A 17,567-nucleotide genomic window follows, 5' to 3' on the forward strand; every position below is an offset into this window, starting at 1 on the left:
TTAAGTTCCATGTTCGACTGTGACTTGGCCAACCACAGGTGGATAAAAAGATTCATTACATCAGCCACTAGGCTACATCCAAAAAGGCTAGTCGCCATTCCACCTTGGGACTTGAATGTGGTACTTACGGGACTCACTCAATCACCCTTTGAGCCCCTGCCATCCTGTACTCCTCAGCTCCTCTCCTGTAAAGTGGCCTTCCTTATAGCGATAACCTCGGCAAGGCGAATAGGAGATCTCCAAGCTCTCTCAATCAGGGAACCCTTCCTAACAGTTGGGGACGATTCCATAGTTCTTTCCCTTGATCCATCGTTCCTACCAAAGGTTGTGTCTGATTTCCATAGATCGCAGGAAATAATTCTTCCCTCGTTTTGTCAAAACCCAGCGAACCCTAAGGAAAAGGTGTTTCATACGGTGGACGTGAGGCTCATAATTCTCTACTACTTAGAGTGTTCCAAATCCTATAGAATTGACCACAACCTATTTATCCATACTTCTTGTCCAAACAGGTGAAAGAAGGTAGCAAAAAACACCATTGCCAATTGGATTAAGAAAGCCATCTCCGAAGCATACCTGGCACAGAACATCACTCCCCCTACGGGGATCAAAGCGCATTCAACACGATCTACCTCTACTTCATGGGCTTAAAGGTCAGGTGCATCTTCAGAGCAGATTTGTAAAGCAGCAACCTGGTCCTCCTTACATACTTTCACTAAACACTACCTTGTGTCCAACAGGGATCTAGTCTTTGGCCGAAAAGTTCTTCAGGCCGTTGTCCCCCCTCCCCCCCAAGTGCAGTATACGTTGTTATGCCTCCTATGCTGTCGTGGAAGGTTGCTAGAGAAAATAGAATTAGACTTACCGGTAATTTGGTTTCTAGAAACCTTCCATGACGCCACTATTTCCCTCCCTGCATTCTTGGACAAAATTCTGAGAATCCTAAGGTAACCGGTGCTATGGTAATCAGTTATAAGTCACTGGTGAGAGGGAGGTGGGTGTTACCTTTTAACCTCTTGTACTTCCTGTCCCCCATTAGGGCGTGGAGACAACCTCCTATGCTGTCGTGGAAGGTTTCTAGAAACCGAATTACCGGTAAGTCTAATTCTATTTTTTTGGTCGTTTCAATTCAACAAAAAAGTCTGTAAGGCTATGTGCACACGGTGCTTTTCTGCTGCATATACGCAGCAGATTTGGCCCTGCGTATACGCAGCAGAACTGCATGTGATGTACAGTAGCATTAAAGCCTATGTGCGGAATGAAAAATGCAGCATGTAACTTCTTTTGTGCGCTTTTGCTGCAGTTTTCCACCTGCTCCATTCTAGAAATCCACGGGGGGAAAACCGCACTAAAAAAGCATAGAATACGCACAAAAAAAGCACAAAAAACGCGAAGTTTGTGAAATCTGCAGCTGCGTTTTCTGACAGGAGATGCATTTTTTTGTGCAGAAAATTCTGCACACAAATCTGCAACGTGTGCACATACCCTAACAAGCGATCAAAACGTCATCTGTCCCAAAATAGTATTACTAAAAATGTCTCACCCTGCAAAAAATAGCTGAAAAATAAAAATGTTATGGGTGTAGGAAAATGGAGGCACAACCCAAATAAATTTGTTTTGCAGATGTCTAATTTTTTTTTCACCATGAAAATAATGAAAAACTAGATACGTTGGTTATCGCCGAAATCGTACTGATGTTGAGATTCATATTGATGGGTGCGTGTTTTATCCATGAAAAGCACAGAATTCATAGGAAGAGCAGAGAAATGTACGATATATCCTAATATCTTGTGGATGCATAGAAATGTGATTTGGGTTATTTTTGTACCTAGCTGGTTACATCATCTTTCTCTAGCACATGATATAAGGCAGAGCCACCCTCAGGTACTTGTTTGTTGGAGACATTCAGCACTGAGATTAAAGTCCATAGGTCATCAGGGTGCACTATGGGTGGCGCTGAGGCAGTCTGTACAGCTCCTCTATTAACTCTTTACATACACATCAAGAAATGAAGTCGGTATGATATTCTACTAGAGTATAAAGCTGCTTTACCACAGTTAGTGGTACATTTTTTATGTATATTTTCTGCTCCCAATAGGTAAATTATGGTAAGTTACTTATTTTTCTATTTTTAGTGTGCTTTTTTTTTTTTTTACATGCAATATCTCGTTTTTGCCTCTTGTTGGTATATAATTTTTTAAATAAAGTTGCTTTGATTTCGACAAGTTTTATATAGTCACTAGCTGAAAAGCCTGGCGCTGCCCAGGCATAGTAACTAACTATGGTTAGTTATAACAAATTATAATGATTTTATATATATAAAGCTGAGTGTATTGCCCTGCCCATTCCGCATAGCCACATTCACTATCCCACATCATCCCGTCAGCCAGAGCTACCGGACTACTACCTATAATATCCCACATCATCCCGTCAGCCAGATCCACTGGACTACTACCCCTAATATCCCACATCAGCCAGAGCCACCGGACAACTACCCCTAATATCCCACATCAGCCAGAGCCACCGGACAACTACCACTAATATCCCACATCATTCCATCAGCCAGAGCCACTGGACAACTACCACTAATATCCCACATCATCCCCTCAGCCTGGCATCACAACCAGAGCGCTGAGTGGATTTGCCCTAACTTCCATATCAGTGATCCCTTTAATAGAAGCCTGGGGTGAGAATCAGTGCGCTGAAGGATTTATCCTAACTTTCATACTGGAGATCCCTTTAACCCCTTCACTACCAAGGGTGGTTTGCACGTTAACTACCGGGCCAATTTTTACAATTCTGACCACTGTACCTTTATGAGGTCATAACTCTGGAACGCTTTCATGGATCCTGGTGATTCTGACATTGTTTTCTTGTGACATATTGTACTTCATGTTAGTGGTAAAATTGCATTCAAATAACTTGCGTTTATTTGTGAAAAAAACGGAAATTTGGCGAAAATTTTGAAAATTTCGCAATTTTCCAACTTTGAATTTTTATGCCCTTAAATCACAGCGATACGGCACACAAAAAACTTAATACATAACATTTCCCACATGTTTACTTTACATCAGCACAATTTTGCAACCAAAATTTTTTTTTGCTAGGAAGTTATAAGGGTTAAAAATTGACCAGCGATTTCTCATTTTTGCAACACCATTTTATTTTTAGGGACCACTTCACATTTGAAGCCACTTTGAGGGGTCTATATGATAGAAAATACCCAAAAGTGACACCATTCTAAAAACTGCACCCCTCAAGGTGCTTAAAACCACATTCAAGAAGTTTATTAACCCTTTAGGTGAGTCACAGGAATTTTTTGAATATTAAAAAAAAAATGAACATTTAACTTTTTTTCACAAAAAAAATACTTCAGGTTCAATTTTCTTTATTTTACCAAGGGTAACAAGAGAAATTGGACTGCAAAAGTTATTGTGCAATTTGTCCTGACTACGCTGATACCTGATATGTGGGGGGGAACCACTGTTTCGGCGCATGGCAGAGCTCAGAATGGAAGGAGCGCCGTTTGACTTTTTCAATGCAAAATTGGCTGGAATTCAGATCGGACGCCATGTCACGTTTGGCGAGCCCCTGATGTACCTAAACAGTGGAAACCCCCCCAAGTGACCCCATTTTGGAAACTAGACCCCCCAAGGAACTTATCTAGATATGTGGTGAGAACTTTGAACCCACAAGGGCTTCACAGAAGTTTATAACGTACAGCGGTACAATTAAAAAATCATATTTTTTCCACAAAAATGATCTTTTCACCCACAATTTTTATTTTTCCAAGGGTAACAGGACCCTAAAAGTTATTGTGCAATTTGTCCTGAGTACGCTGATACCCCATATGTGGGTGTAAATGACTATTTGGGCGCATAGCAGAGCTCGGAAGGGAAGCAGCGCCATTTGACGTTTTTGGCTAGAATTGAGATCGGACACCATGTCGCGATTGGAAAACCCCTGATGTACCAAAACAGTGGAAACCCCCCACAAATGACACCATTTTGGAATCTAGACCCCCCAAGGAACTTATCTAGATGTGTGGTGAGAACTTTGAACCCCCAAGGGCTTCACAGAAGTTTATAACGTACAGCAGTACAATTAAAAAATCATATTTTTTCCACAAAAATGATCTTTTCACCCTCAATACTTATTTTTCCAAAAGTAACAGGACCCTAAAAGATATTGTGCAATTTATCCTGAGTACGCTGATACCCCACATGTGGGTGTAAACCACTATTTGGGCGTATGGCAGAGCTCGGAAGGGAAGCAGCGCCATTTGACGTTTTTGGCTGGAATTGAGATCGGACACCATGTCGCATTAGGAAAGCCCCTGATGTACCAAAACAGTAGAAACCCCCCACAAATGACACCATTTTGGAAACTAGACCCCCCAAGGAACTTATCTAGATGTGTGGTGAGCACTTTGAACCCCCCAGTGCTTCACTGAAGTTTATAACGTCCGGGCGTGAAAATAAAAAAATCGTATTTTTTCCACAAACATGATCTTTTAGTCCCCATTTTTTTATTTTCCCAAGGGTAACAGGAGAAATTGGACCCCAAAAGTTGTTGTCCAATTTGTCCTGAGTACGCTGATACCTCATATGTGGGAGAAAACTACTGTATGGGCACACGTCGGGGCTCGGAAGGGAAGTAGTGACGTTTTGGAATGCAGACTTTGATGGAATGGTCTGCGGGTGTCATGTTGCGTTTGGAGAGCCCCTGATGTACCTAAACAGTGGAAACCCCCCACAAGTGACCCCATTTTGGAAACTAGACCCCCTAATGAACTTATCTAGATGTGTGGTGAGCACTTTGAACCCCCCAGTGCTTCACAGAAGTTTATAACGACCGGGCGTGAAAATAAAAAAATCGTATTTTTTCCACAAACATGATCTTTTAGTCCCCATTTTTTTATTTTCCCAAGGGTAACAGGAGAAATTGGACCCCAAAAGTTGTTGTCCAATTTGTCCTGAGTACGCTGATACCTCATATGTGGGAGAAAACTACTGTATGGGCACACGTCGGGGCTCGGAAGGGAAGTACTGACGTTTTGGAATGCAGACTTTGATGGAATGGTCTGCGGGTGTCATGTTGCGTTTGGAGAGCCCCTGATGTACCTAAACAGTGGAAACCCCCCACAAGTGACCCCATTTTGGAAACTAGACCCCCTAATGAACTTATCTAGATGTGTGGTGAGCACTTTGAACCCCCCAGTGCTTCACAGAAGTTTATAACGACCGGGCGTGAAAATAAAAATATCGTATTTTTTCAACAAACATCATCTTTTAGTCCCCATTTTTTTTATTTTCCCAAGGGTAACAGGAGAAATTGGACCCCAAAAGTTGTTGTCCAATTTGTCCTGAGTACGCTGATATCTCATATGTGGGAGAAAACTACTGTATGGGCACACGTCGGGGCTCGGAAGGGAAGTAGTGACGTTTTGGAATGCAGACTTTGATGGATTGGTATGCGGGTGTCATGTGCGTTTGGAGAGCCCCTGATGTACCTAAACTATTGAAACTCCCCACAAGTGACCCCATTTTGGAAACTAGACCCCCCATGGAGCTTATCTAGATGTGTGGAGAGCACTTTGAACCCTCAAGTGCTTCACAGAAGTTTATAACGCCTGGGCGTGAAAATAAAAAAAACATTTTTTTCCGCAAAATTATATTTTTGCCCCCAATTTTTTATTTTCCTAAGGGTAACAGGAGAAATTGGACCCCAAAAGTTGTTTTGTAATTTGTCCTGAGTAGGCTGATACCCTACATGTGGGGGTAAAACACTGTTTGGGCACATGGCAGAGCCTGGAAGGGAAGGAGCACCATTTGACTTTTTCAACGCAGAATTGGCTGGAATTGAGATCAGACGCCATGTTGCCTTTGGAGAGCACCTGATGTGCCCAAACAGTGGAAACCCCCAATTATAACTCCAACCCTAACCTCAACACACCCCTAACCCTAATCTGAGCCCTAGCCCTAACCCTATCCCTAACCCTAACCCTAGCCCTAACCCTAGCCCTAACCCTAACCCTAACCCTAACCCTAGCCTTAACCCTAGCCCTAACCCTAGCCCTAACCCTAACCCTAGCCCTAACCCTACCCTAACCCTAACCCTAGCGGGAAAATGGAAATAAATACATTTTCTTTTAGTTTTATTATTTTTCTCTAACTAAGGGGGTGATAACGGGGGGTTTGATTTACGATTTATGGCGGTTTTTATGTTTGGCGGCTGTCGCACGCTAAAAGACGCTTTTTATTGTAAAAATAGTTTTTGCATCACCACATATTGTGAACTATAATTTTTCCATATTTTGACCCACCGAGTCATGTGAGGTCTTATTTTTTGCGGGACGAGTTGACGTTTTTATTGGTACCATTTTCGGGCACGTGACATTTTTTGATCGCTTTTTATTCCGATTTTTGGGACGCAGAATGAACAAAAACCAGCTTTTCATGAATTTCTTTTGGGGGGTGCGTTTACACCGTTCCGCGTGCGGTAAAATTGATAAGGCGGTTTTATTCTTCGGGGCAGTACGGTTACAGCGATACCTCATTTAGGTCGTTTTTTTATGTTTTGTCGGTTTTTTGCAATGAAAACAATTTTATATAAAAAATAATTATTTTTGTATCGCTTTATTCTGCGAGCTATAACTTTTTTATTTTTTCGCTGATGATGCTGTATGGTGGCTCGTTTTTTGCGGGACAAGATGACGTTTTCAGTGGTGCCATGGATATTTATATGCGTCTTTTTGATCGCGCGTTATTGCACTTTTTGTTCGGTGGTATGATAATAAATCATTATTTTTTGCTTCGTTTTTTATTTTTATTTTTTAAGGGGTTCGCTAAAGGGGTTAACTAATAGGACAGTTTTATAGGGCAGGTCATTACGGACGCGGCGATACCAAATATGTGTACTTTTATTGTTTTGTTTTTTTTTTATTTTCAAAAAATGGATTTATTGGGGAATATTTTTTTTTTTTTTAACTAATTTATTTAGCGATTTTTTTTAAATTATTTTTAACACTTTTTTTTTTTTTTTTTTTTACTTTATTACCTTGTCCCAGGTGGGACATCACTGTCCTGTGACAGATCGCTGATCTGTCACATCACAGATCACTGTGACAGATCAGCGATCTGTCACAGGCACTGCTGCAGACTTCCTCATGCCTGCGCTTTGCAGGCACTGAGGAAGCCAGCTTCCTCAGGCCCCCGAAGGCCCCCGTCGCCATCTTGGATTCGGGGGCCTGGAGGAAGGGAGTCCCCCGCAGCAGCGCTGCACATTGCGCTGCCGTGGGGGGCTCAGGGAAGCACGGAGGGAGCCCCCTCCCTGCCGATGCTTCCCTTTAACCCCCGGTACACCGCGATCGCGTTTGATCGCGGTGTGCAAGGGGTTAACGTGTCAGGGGCGGTCCGTGACCGCCCCTGACACATTGTGCCGGGTGTCAGCTATGATAATTAGCTGACACTCGGCCGCGATCAGCGGCGCTCACCACGTGGGCGCCGCTGATCGCGATGACGTAATATTCCGTCCATGGTAATTAGGTCCATGGTCACATGGACGGAATATTACGTCAATTGTAGGTAAGGGGTTAAGAGAGGCCTGGGGTCAGTACCAAAGTGCAGAGTGGATTTGCCCTCACTTCCGTACCGAGGATCCCTTTAAGAGGGGACTTGAGTCAGAACCAGATCGCTGAGTGGATTTGCCCTAACTTCCATACCGGGGATCCCTTTAAGAGGGCCTGGGATCAGAACCAGAGTGCTGAGTGGACTTGCCCTGACTTGCATACCAATGATCCCTTTAATAGAACCGTGGGGTCAGAATCAGAGCGCCGAGGGATTTGCCCTAACTTCCATGCAGGAGATCCCTTTAAGAAGGGCCTAGGGTCAGTACCAAAGCGCAGAGTGGATTTGCCCTAAATGCCAGACCAATGATTCCTTTAAGAGACCCTGGGGTCAGAACCACAGAGCTGAGTGGAACGGTCCTAACTTCCATACCGGGGATCGCTTTGAGAGGCCTGGGGTCAAAACCAAAGCGCTGGATGGATTTGCTCTGACTTCCTTACCAATGATCCCTTTAAGAGGGAAGATGTGCCTATAGGATGGAGGATGTGTGATGGTATATGGGCACAGGAGAGGGGGGGGATTCATTTGTCATGTGCTCTATGCTCCTTTCAGAGGGCAGACAATGGCTGGGAGCTTATGTTCCCGAAGATGCTATATTTCTCCTACCATGTCAGTGTCTGTTGAGGTGTTGTGAAGTGGGAAAACTGTTGGTCATAGCAACCAATCACAGCTGAGCTTCTTTTAATACCAGCTCTGGTGAAATGAGAGATGCTTAGTGATTGTTTGCAAGGAAAACTGTTGCTCATAGCAACCAATCACAGCTCAGCTTCTTTTGAACAGCACTGGTGAAATGAAAGATGCTTCGTGATTGGTTGGTGACACACGCACACGCACACACACACACACACACACACATTCATTTTTATATATAGAGATGTGCGGATTTTATGTTTATTCGGTTGTCCATGACATCACCACCTGAGAGAGGGGATCCGCCCTCCAGGAACAGGAAATCCTACAGATACATAAGGGCGGCACCTCTCCCACGCATCAGTTGGTTTCCTGTTCCTGGAGGACAGGATTCCCTACAGATCATGCTATCATGGACGAAGGAATCCCCAGGCCAGCTGTCCAACTCAGGTAGTGGGGGGGTCTCCTACCTCGGGCAGTGCGGAGCTCCCTGGAAGCGCCATGGTGACCCAGGCAGGTGGGAGCTGGGTCCGGTGGATGCCCATCTCCTGGGCCGGCGCCGGCGGGTAAGTAGGGCTTTCCCCCCCAGGATCCCGGTCCTTACCCCGGCTGGTGCAGCTCCACTCGCCTAGGGTCGGGGTCGTGTGGCTGCGCTCGGTGGCGTCCGGGGAGCACTATGTGTCGGCGCCGGTGGCCGGCTCATCCTCGTGCGGGCCGGGGGTAGCGCGGGTGAGAGGCGGGGCCGGTGGTCTGTGCGTCCTTGCGCGCGCCCGGACCGGATGTGGCGCAGTGGCCGGTGGCCTGAGCGTCCTCGCGCGCGCCGGACCGGAGGTGGCGCGGCGGGGGCAGGGCCGGTGGCGTTGACGGCCTGCACGTCGCACGCCCGGCCGGAAGTGGCGCGGCGGGGCAGGTGGCGCTGGACCGGAAGTCGGGTACCGGCCGGCTTTGTGTGTCGCCGGCGCGGGCGCCGTCAACGCAGTGAGGCAGGGAGGGGGCACAGCATGCGGGGGGGGGGGGGCGAAAATCAGCCCCTGGCCACGTCCCCTGCGAACCCGGATTTCCGGGGGGAGAAAAAGGGCACAGATGCACTGCTGAGTGGCTTCAAGCTCAGAGGCAGGATGGACGAGCCGGAAGCTCCCGTGCCACAGCTGGACAAAGAGCAGGAATGTACCTCAGAGAGGTCCCAAACCAGCTCCCAGCAAAAGGAGAAACGAACTGGACAATCCGGCCATAGAAGTTCCTCCAGGCCGAAGGATCCAGCTCGCCTCCCCGTGATCCGGTACCTACGCCTTCCGCTCAGGGTAAGAGATCTTCGAGAATGTGCCCTGACGCAGAGTCCCCCTTATGTTTTTCCTCCTATAGGGGAAGAAACGTACTGACAAGGCAAAAAACAGGGAATGCGCCCTTTGTAAATGCCCCTTGCCGGATGCCTACCCTAAGAGGCTGTGCCAGTCATGCATACGGCAAACGGTGGCAGAAGAGACCCCTGACTTTGCTACAAGTCTAACGGAAATAATCAGCGGAGGTTAAAGCCCTAAAATCCGTACCCCAGGGGGAGTCGTCTAGGAAGAGAAAGAGGGCGAGCTTCTCAGTCAGGCTCTTCAGCAGACCCTAGAGGGAACGAAGACTCCTCAGAACCCTCCACTTCCGCGTCCGCATCCTCTTCAGAGGAAGACGCCAGCTGTTTCTGCCTAGGACTTGACCAAGTGGACAAACTAGTCAAGGCAGTTAGGGCTACCATGGAGGTAACAGACGCCAGACCTGAACGGTCAGCACAGGACCTAATGTTCGGGGGTTTAGACCCCAGGAAACGTAAGTCGTTCCCGTTAAACGACAAGGTCCAAAATTTGATTAATAGAGAATGGAGGAAACCGGAAAGAAAAGAAATTACACACGCTAGACGTTAGGAGATGTCTCCTAGAGTACCTGACAGTTACCAACCCCTGGAAAACTGGAAAAAAGATAATGCCTTATTTATTTCCTATCAGGGCACTAGGAAGGGTCTTGGGGCTTCAAAAAGTTTGCTAGCGAGATGGATTAGGCAGGCCATTTCTTTAGCATACACCTCAAAAGGCAAACCGGCCCCTGGCAAGCTGAGGGCGCATTCCACCAGGGCCATGGCAACCTCGTAGGCCGAGAGATCGGAGGTCTCAATCCACCAAATATGTAAGGCAGCTACTTGGTCCTCTCCGAGCACCTTTTATAACCATTATAGGCTATACCTGGGTGCTTCCTCAGACCTCTCCTTTGATGTCAGGGTCCTGCAGGCTGTAGTCCCTCCCTAAAGCAATTATTACTCTCTGTAATTCTCTCAGGTGGTGCTGTCATGGACTACCGAATAAAGTCGTAGTTACTCACCAGTTAATGGTATTTTTCGGAGTCCATGACAGCACCCGTACATTCCCTCCCTTTAGTTTAATTTGGGTGTGCACTTCTTCCTCTTATATGTACACGGGTAATTGATAGTCGTGTAGAGTATTGTATATAAATTATGCTATTAACCATTGCGGTCCTCTTGTGCTCTGTAAACCAACTGATGCATGGGAGAGGTGCCGCCCTTATGTATCTGTAGGATTTCCTGTTGCTGGAGGGCAGATCCCCTCTCTCAGGTGGTGCTGTCATGGACTCCGAAAAATACCGTTAACCGGTGAGTAACTATGACTTTTTGGTACATTTTCACATCAGAAAAGCATGTGTGTGTTTACTTGCGGATTTTCCACATCTATTGCAATTCTATTGGAGAAGTCTGCACATAAAACTCAGTGTACCCGCAAGAGAAACTGACATGTTGTGGATTTTAAACACGCACTGAAGGTCCGTTTACGCTGAGAAAGAGTTGAAAATAAAAGCACTGTGGGCAGGAGATTTCTACAAATCCCATCCACTTTCCTGGACTGTAAGATGCTGCACTTCTTGTGCTGTGAAAATACATCACATCAAAAACTCATTGTGGGAACGTAACCTTGATGGGGTTATCTGGGATTACAAAACTGAAGGATATGTCGTTGGTATGAAATTGTCGGGGGTCTCACTCCCTGCCCTCCTGATGATGTATCCTTCATTGTTTACCATGCATAGCGCCATACACTCTGTAGTGGCTTTGCCCCATTCATACACAGGGCTGCGGGTGTAAAACATTCATTCTCTGCTCAGGACTTAATGCCTTACTAAATATCACTTATATCCTGATGGGGATAAAAGGGCTTCCTGTAAGATGACTACTACTATTCTCATGGTATCCAGCAGGGAGCACTGGTTGTTGAAACAAGTCCTAAGGACAGGGTACAATTTGCCATTTTACTGCATTTTTCTTTCACATAAATCAAGATTTTGCAACTTTTCTTTTTTCAATAGAAAAGAAGGATTTCATGTTAGCAAACCTCATATGGGGGATGGTGCTTGGGTTCATTCTATGTTGCAAGTTGGTAGTAGGGACTTCAGAAATAGTAAGCTACCAATGGCAAAAAACTTTTATCTCATCCTTTTCAAAGCAAATAAAAGTATGTGCCAAGAGACAGCCATGTTTGCAAGCATGTCATCAGGTTGTTAGTTGTAGCTCATATGTTCATCCTAGAAATGTAATAAAATGGGACAGGGTAGAGTGTAAATAATTTGAAGGGAGGAATCGGAAAATATTATAATTGGCCGAGTCATCTGCTCTTGCATGTTTTAGTTTTACAGAAGACTTGGTTTTATTCCAGTTGCTCTATATTGTATTAAACCCACCTTAAGTTTCCAGACATGTGCAGTTTTGCACTGATGTAAAACACTAATCACATCAATACCATATTTTTCATGTACATGTTTAAACACTGACATCTGGATGAGGCCTAAGGAGAAAGGCAGGTATGGACCGAATTCACAGAGCTGTGTTTTGCACTCCCGAGAATGGCGCACAATGCACATACTTTCCACAGGACTCTGCATCCAAACACAACAGCCTCATCAGCAGTATTGAGGAGTTTGGTCAGACCTGCGGCCAATTTGTGCATCAGAAAGCGAAGCACGGATTTGTGAATCTGTCCTTTTAATAGAAATACCATCTAATATATACTTACCTTGTAATGTCTTCACATCCTGTTCCGTCCAGATTTGTCTGGATCTCAGCATTCCAAGCGGCGGAAGTTCACCGAACGCCATATTGGGACACCCAGGCGATGGGTGTCTCAATATGGAAACTGCTGGTGGTACCACCAGCGGAACAACATCGCAACACACTGTAGGCACGTACACACTGTATGCACTGTATACGCACGCACCACACACATGTACACATGCACACTGGATACGCCCGCACCGCACCACACACACACACACACGTACACACGCACACTGTATACGCACTCACCACACACACGCACACTGTATACACCCGCACGCACCACACACACGTACACACTGTTTACACCGTACGCAGACAATTGCGCGGTACCACCAGCGGGACACCGTCTTTGTACAGGAGGAGCGCATGCGCAGTTTTAATGTGATCGCCACTATCTGTCTGCACAAAGATGGCGGCGGTCTGATTTGCTGCGCCTGCGCGAATTCCGCGTAGGCGCAGTGAATCATTTGGTTGATCCCGGCGGCAGATGCACAACATGTCTATTGGCAGAGGAAGCCGATCACATTAAAGGGGTTTTCCCACGAACGAAAGTTTATTTTAAAAATTGTCTGTGTCTCAACGTGTATGGAGCATACCACAGCTCTTGGGCAGGAGAGGAAGCAAAAGACAATACTGACATTACAGCAGGGGATCACAGAGAATTCAACATGGGGTAGACAGGTCAAAGAAGGGAGCGCAGACGGGAGAAGTCAGCACATGGGGAAAGAGAGAGCGGATAGGTGGGTGAGAACATGGGAGGGGGGGAGAGAGATACTCAATGCTGCAAAGCCTGCCCCCATCGTGACATTACCGCCCTCCCGATGCGATAGCATCGGGCCTCCATCTAGTCTAGTATAGGTAAGCAAAAATGGGTTTTGTCCTTAGTAAAGCAGTATATATTCCTCCATACATCAAGCCAATGGAATTGTGATAAAAAGTATTTGGAGAGGATGAAGGAACAAGTAAGGGCATTCAGCGTTGCGTCTAAGGCCTGTTTCACACTTCCGTTTTTTCAAATCCGTCAAAATCCGTTGTTTTCCGTAAAAAAACGGATCCGCCATTTTTTGCAGGATCCGTTTTTTTTGTCCCATAGACTTCCATTACGGTTACCGCGGATCCGTCAAAAAAACGTGTGAAACAGGCCTAAGACATAGTTGAATATTATGCCATTGTCTTTGTTTGCTAATTTGTTAAACAGTTGTGGTAAGAAAATAATTTTGTTGGGTAGTAAGGTCAACATAACTAACAATATTGACTGGGTTATTTTAGTTAGAGCCTGTGACTATAAAATATTTGCTCACCAGGGTCTTAAATAATGGTCTGATGGGCTATTTGGGTATTATCTTTAAAGGGAACCGTCACCAGGTTTTGCTGATATAAAATACGGCCATCACCTTTCAGGGCTTATCTAAAGCATTCTATAATGCCTCTCTGACCTTTCTCGGCGCCTTTGCACTGCAGTACTTTACTCTGCCCTCAACAGGGCAGTAAGTACGCATGTGCAGGAGAATGATGCCGGGGAGCCATGAAACAAGCAGGAGGGCGGCATCACAAGAAGATGGGAGGTGCCGGACTTGGACCTTCGACACCGATCGGACCGGACTTCCCCTGGGTGAGTATAAGAAGTTATTTTTCTTATCTTTCAGTTTGCATCGGGGGGCTTATTATAGAATGCTGTAGATAAGCCCTGAAAGGCAGTGGCCGTGTCTTATAGCGACCAAAACTTCTGACGGGTTCCCATTAAAGGAAACTTGTCACCATGAAAACACTGTCGAGTCTGCAGGCATCATGTTATAAACCAGGGGGAGTTGATTAATATATAGTTTTTTAAGAAAGGATTCAATATAACCTGTGTTTTAATCATTTAGTTTTCTGTTCTTTCTGGGATTCTCTGTCCCATGTGCAGTCCTATCTCTGTATGTACTTATACAAAGCTGTAAGTCACTGATAAGACCACCCATTGAACTCTGGTCTTTATCTTTTGTAAAGGCTGGATGTCCGCTTGTCTGTCTGCAGGACCCTTAAGGCCCCCGTTACACATACGATATCCCAGCGATCCCACCAACGATCCGACATGGATGGGATCGCTGGGACATCGTTAGGCTGATAGCTGGTGAGCTGTCACATAGACAGCCCCTCCAGCGATCAGGACCAGCGAGCAAGCTGGTTTCCAATGTAAACAGCAGGTATCTAAGAGCCGTGCGGCTCTTGGATACTCGCTGTTTACCCTAGAAACCAGCGTACACGCTGGTATCCAACGTAAACATCGGGTAACTAAGAGCCGCGCGGCTCTTAGTTACCCGATGTTTACGTTGGAAACCAGCGTCCAGCGTGGCTGATCGCTGGTCTCTCACTGCCACACGCAGCGATGCGTGCTGGCCAGCGGGAGACCAACGATCAAAAAATGGCCCAGGACGATCGTGCACGATCAGCGATACCCGGCAGGGGGGCGGTCACTGATCCCCGTCACACACAGCGATATCGCTGGAGAGATTGCTGATGCGTCACAAAATCTGCGATCTCGCTAGCGATCTCGCTGTGTGTGACGGGGCCCTTAGGCTATGTGTACACTTTGCGGATTTTGATGCGTTTTCGCAGCGTTTTTTGACGCGTGGAGTTGCATCAAATCCGCAGCGTAGTACTCTACCAATATGTCGATGTGAAATTGAGAATTGTTGTGCACATGCTACGGAAAAATACGTGCGGATCTGCAGTGTTTTATTTTCCCCAGCATGTCAATTCTTTTTGCGGATCTGCAGTGTTTCTGCACCCATTGACTACCATTGAGTCAGGCAAATCCACAGCAAAAACGCAGTTTTAAAAAGATCTGCGGTTTTGCTGCGGAGTTGCGTGCGAGAAACGCAGCAGATAGAGAGGAGGAAGAGTGTGTGGGCGGAGACTGTGCTCGCGGTGAATATGTGCGGGACTCTTTGTAGGCATGCATCGTCCGATGGGACTACTAGTCCCATCCGGCTATGCCTGCTACAGTGACAGCTAACCGATGATGGGCCAGTAGTAGTCCCATCATCCGGCTATTGTGTTCAAGTGTAAAAAAAAAAAAAAAAAAACACATACAGTACGCATACTCACCACACAGCTAATCCCCGATGCCCTCGATCACCTGTAAAAAAAAAAAAAAAAAAGAGAAAAAAAAAAAAGGAAAATAAACCAACAAGTATACTCCCTGTAATTCATGTAATAATGAGTGTACCACGATGATCTCCCCTATCGAGCTGTCACATCAGGAGATGTGACCACTCTACAGGGCCTCCAATAACACACTGACAGGAGATAATGGGTCCTGCAGTGTTATCACTGAGGGTTCATGCTCTCTTTTTTTTTTTTTTTTTTTTTTTGAGAATTTTCCCACACAGCGGTGCCGCAAGTGACAGCATGAATGCCATTGACCTCTGCCGGCGGAGTGATACACTGCGGGAGGATACCTGCTGCCATTGTATCACTGGAGGCCCCTGGAGAGTGGTCACTTCTGCCGACATGACAGCTCTCCACGGGGGATCGTCGTGGGACACTCGTTATTAAATGCATTGCGCCATTTGTGGGTCAGCTTTGAGCTGGTGTCTGTAGCCGGGGAGCCATTATCCATGGCCCCTTTTTAGGTTAATGATATCAGCCCGCAGCTGTCTGTCTTTTCTGGCTATTAATTATATAGGGACCCCACACCATTTTTTTTTTCAATTTTTTAAATTAAACAGATATTGCGTTTAAGGCTTGGGTCACGCTTGCGATAAACTCACACGAGTCTCGCACCTCAATACCCGACACTGCCGCCGACACTCAGGACCAGAGTGTGCGGCTGCATGTATTTCTATGCAGCTGAACGCTCTGGTCTGAATCCCGGTGGCTGAGGTGCAAGACTCGTGTGCGACTTTCTCACAAGTGTGACCCCGGCCTAACGCAGATTGTGTGTATCGTTATTTAACTCTTTATGTACCGTTTTATTATGTTTATTACTAAACATCAGGCTTGGTATTATCATCTATCTATCTATATAGATATATCTAGAATTTCAAAAATTTCTAAGGCTTGAGAAAGGCTCAGTTTGAGCCGAAACGTCGCCCAGAAATGTGGGTCTGAATACATCTTCCACTTTTTTCACCATAAAGAATATGGAGTGCTACCTTCATTTTTGAAATTCTATTTATACTTGGGGAAAGTATTGGACTTTTGCACCTGGGGGGCTTTACACCCAAAGGTAAGTATTGTGCTTTTTTAAGTATTGTGCTGTTCCATTTTTTTTCTTGTATAGATGTATCTATCGATCTAATGATAGAGCCAACGATAGATAGAGCTTGGACAAGGAAATTACATTACAATTTTTTTTTTTTTGTTAAACTATATTTCTTTATTTAGCTTACAAACACGTATACAAATACGCATGAAAACGCATCAAAATCGCGTGGATTTTTAACTGCGTTTTCTGCCAAGAGATGCAGATTCTGCGCAGAAAATTCTACAGGCAAATCCGCAACATGTGCACATACTGGTAATCAGCAGTGGTCACTCAGATTAGCATCTTGCATTGTTAAGCAATGATCTGTAGATAGGCCAGCAATATTTCACCACTTCACTAGTTCTGTCTTTACAAAGCTACTTAACACTAGAAATGAAATATCTAGTGATTGTTTTTTCATCCACCGCTACAACTACATATCTCTAGAATATATGTACTTTGGAAGTTTGTCCCAGAAAAAAGTTTTGTGAGCAACTAAAACTGAATAATCCCTGTTTTGATCTATTGTTTCTCATTACTCATGTACTATAGTTGGGGTATGTTCAGCACTAACATGCTGTTAGAAAAAATGCATGTCACCACAAAAGCACATTCATTAACCTGGTCACAGATTTAGTGTGAAAGGGTTTGTACTAAGTTTTCAAATTCTCCCCTATCACAGAGATGGGAGAAAGCTGGCTGATCTCTGGGGTACAAATCACTGGGACCTCCAGCAATCCTGAGAACTGAACTCTGCAAAGCGCCATCTGAGTGGTGCAGAGGCCGAGTATGCACCCTCTGGATGAGAGAGCTTAAACTCTTGGTACAAAGACTTTTAATATGTCCATACAAGTTAGATAATTATTTAGCCCAGTGGACTCTCTAAATATTAGTCTGTCAATCCTGCTGTAATTAGTGGGTTTGGCTGATGCTGGTACTGTAGCCGTGTTTTGGTCCTGTGCTGAGTACTGACTATAGG

General features: G+C 45.4%; 1 protein-coding gene across 5 annotated transcripts in view; it reads left to right on the forward strand.

The window, feature by feature from the left end:
- The window catches only part of ELF1 (E74 like ETS transcription factor 1), a 186,183-nt gene that overhangs the window by 14,217 nt on the left and 154,399 nt on the right, over positions 1-17,567 (forward strand). Inside the window, exon 1 of one of the 5 annotated variants that reach the window (XM_073580334.1) lies at positions 1,070-1,092. The exons of 3 other annotated variants lie outside the window; for them this stretch is intronic. The gene's annotated coding sequence lies outside the window, so the exon portion shown is untranslated. Of the gene's footprint in view, positions 1-1,069; positions 1,093-17,567 lie in introns of those variants that run through there. One more of the 5 variants, XM_073580330.1, reaches the window with a different exon arrangement.

The sequence above is a fragment of the Dendrobates tinctorius genome, unplaced genomic scaffold (genome assembly GCF_039654945.1).
Source record: "Dendrobates tinctorius isolate UK_male_01 unplaced genomic scaffold, ASM3965494v1 ptg000064l, whole genome shotgun sequence".
In the NCBI taxonomy this organism is placed as follows: Eukaryota; Metazoa; Chordata; class Amphibia; order Anura; family Dendrobatidae; genus Dendrobates; species Dendrobates tinctorius.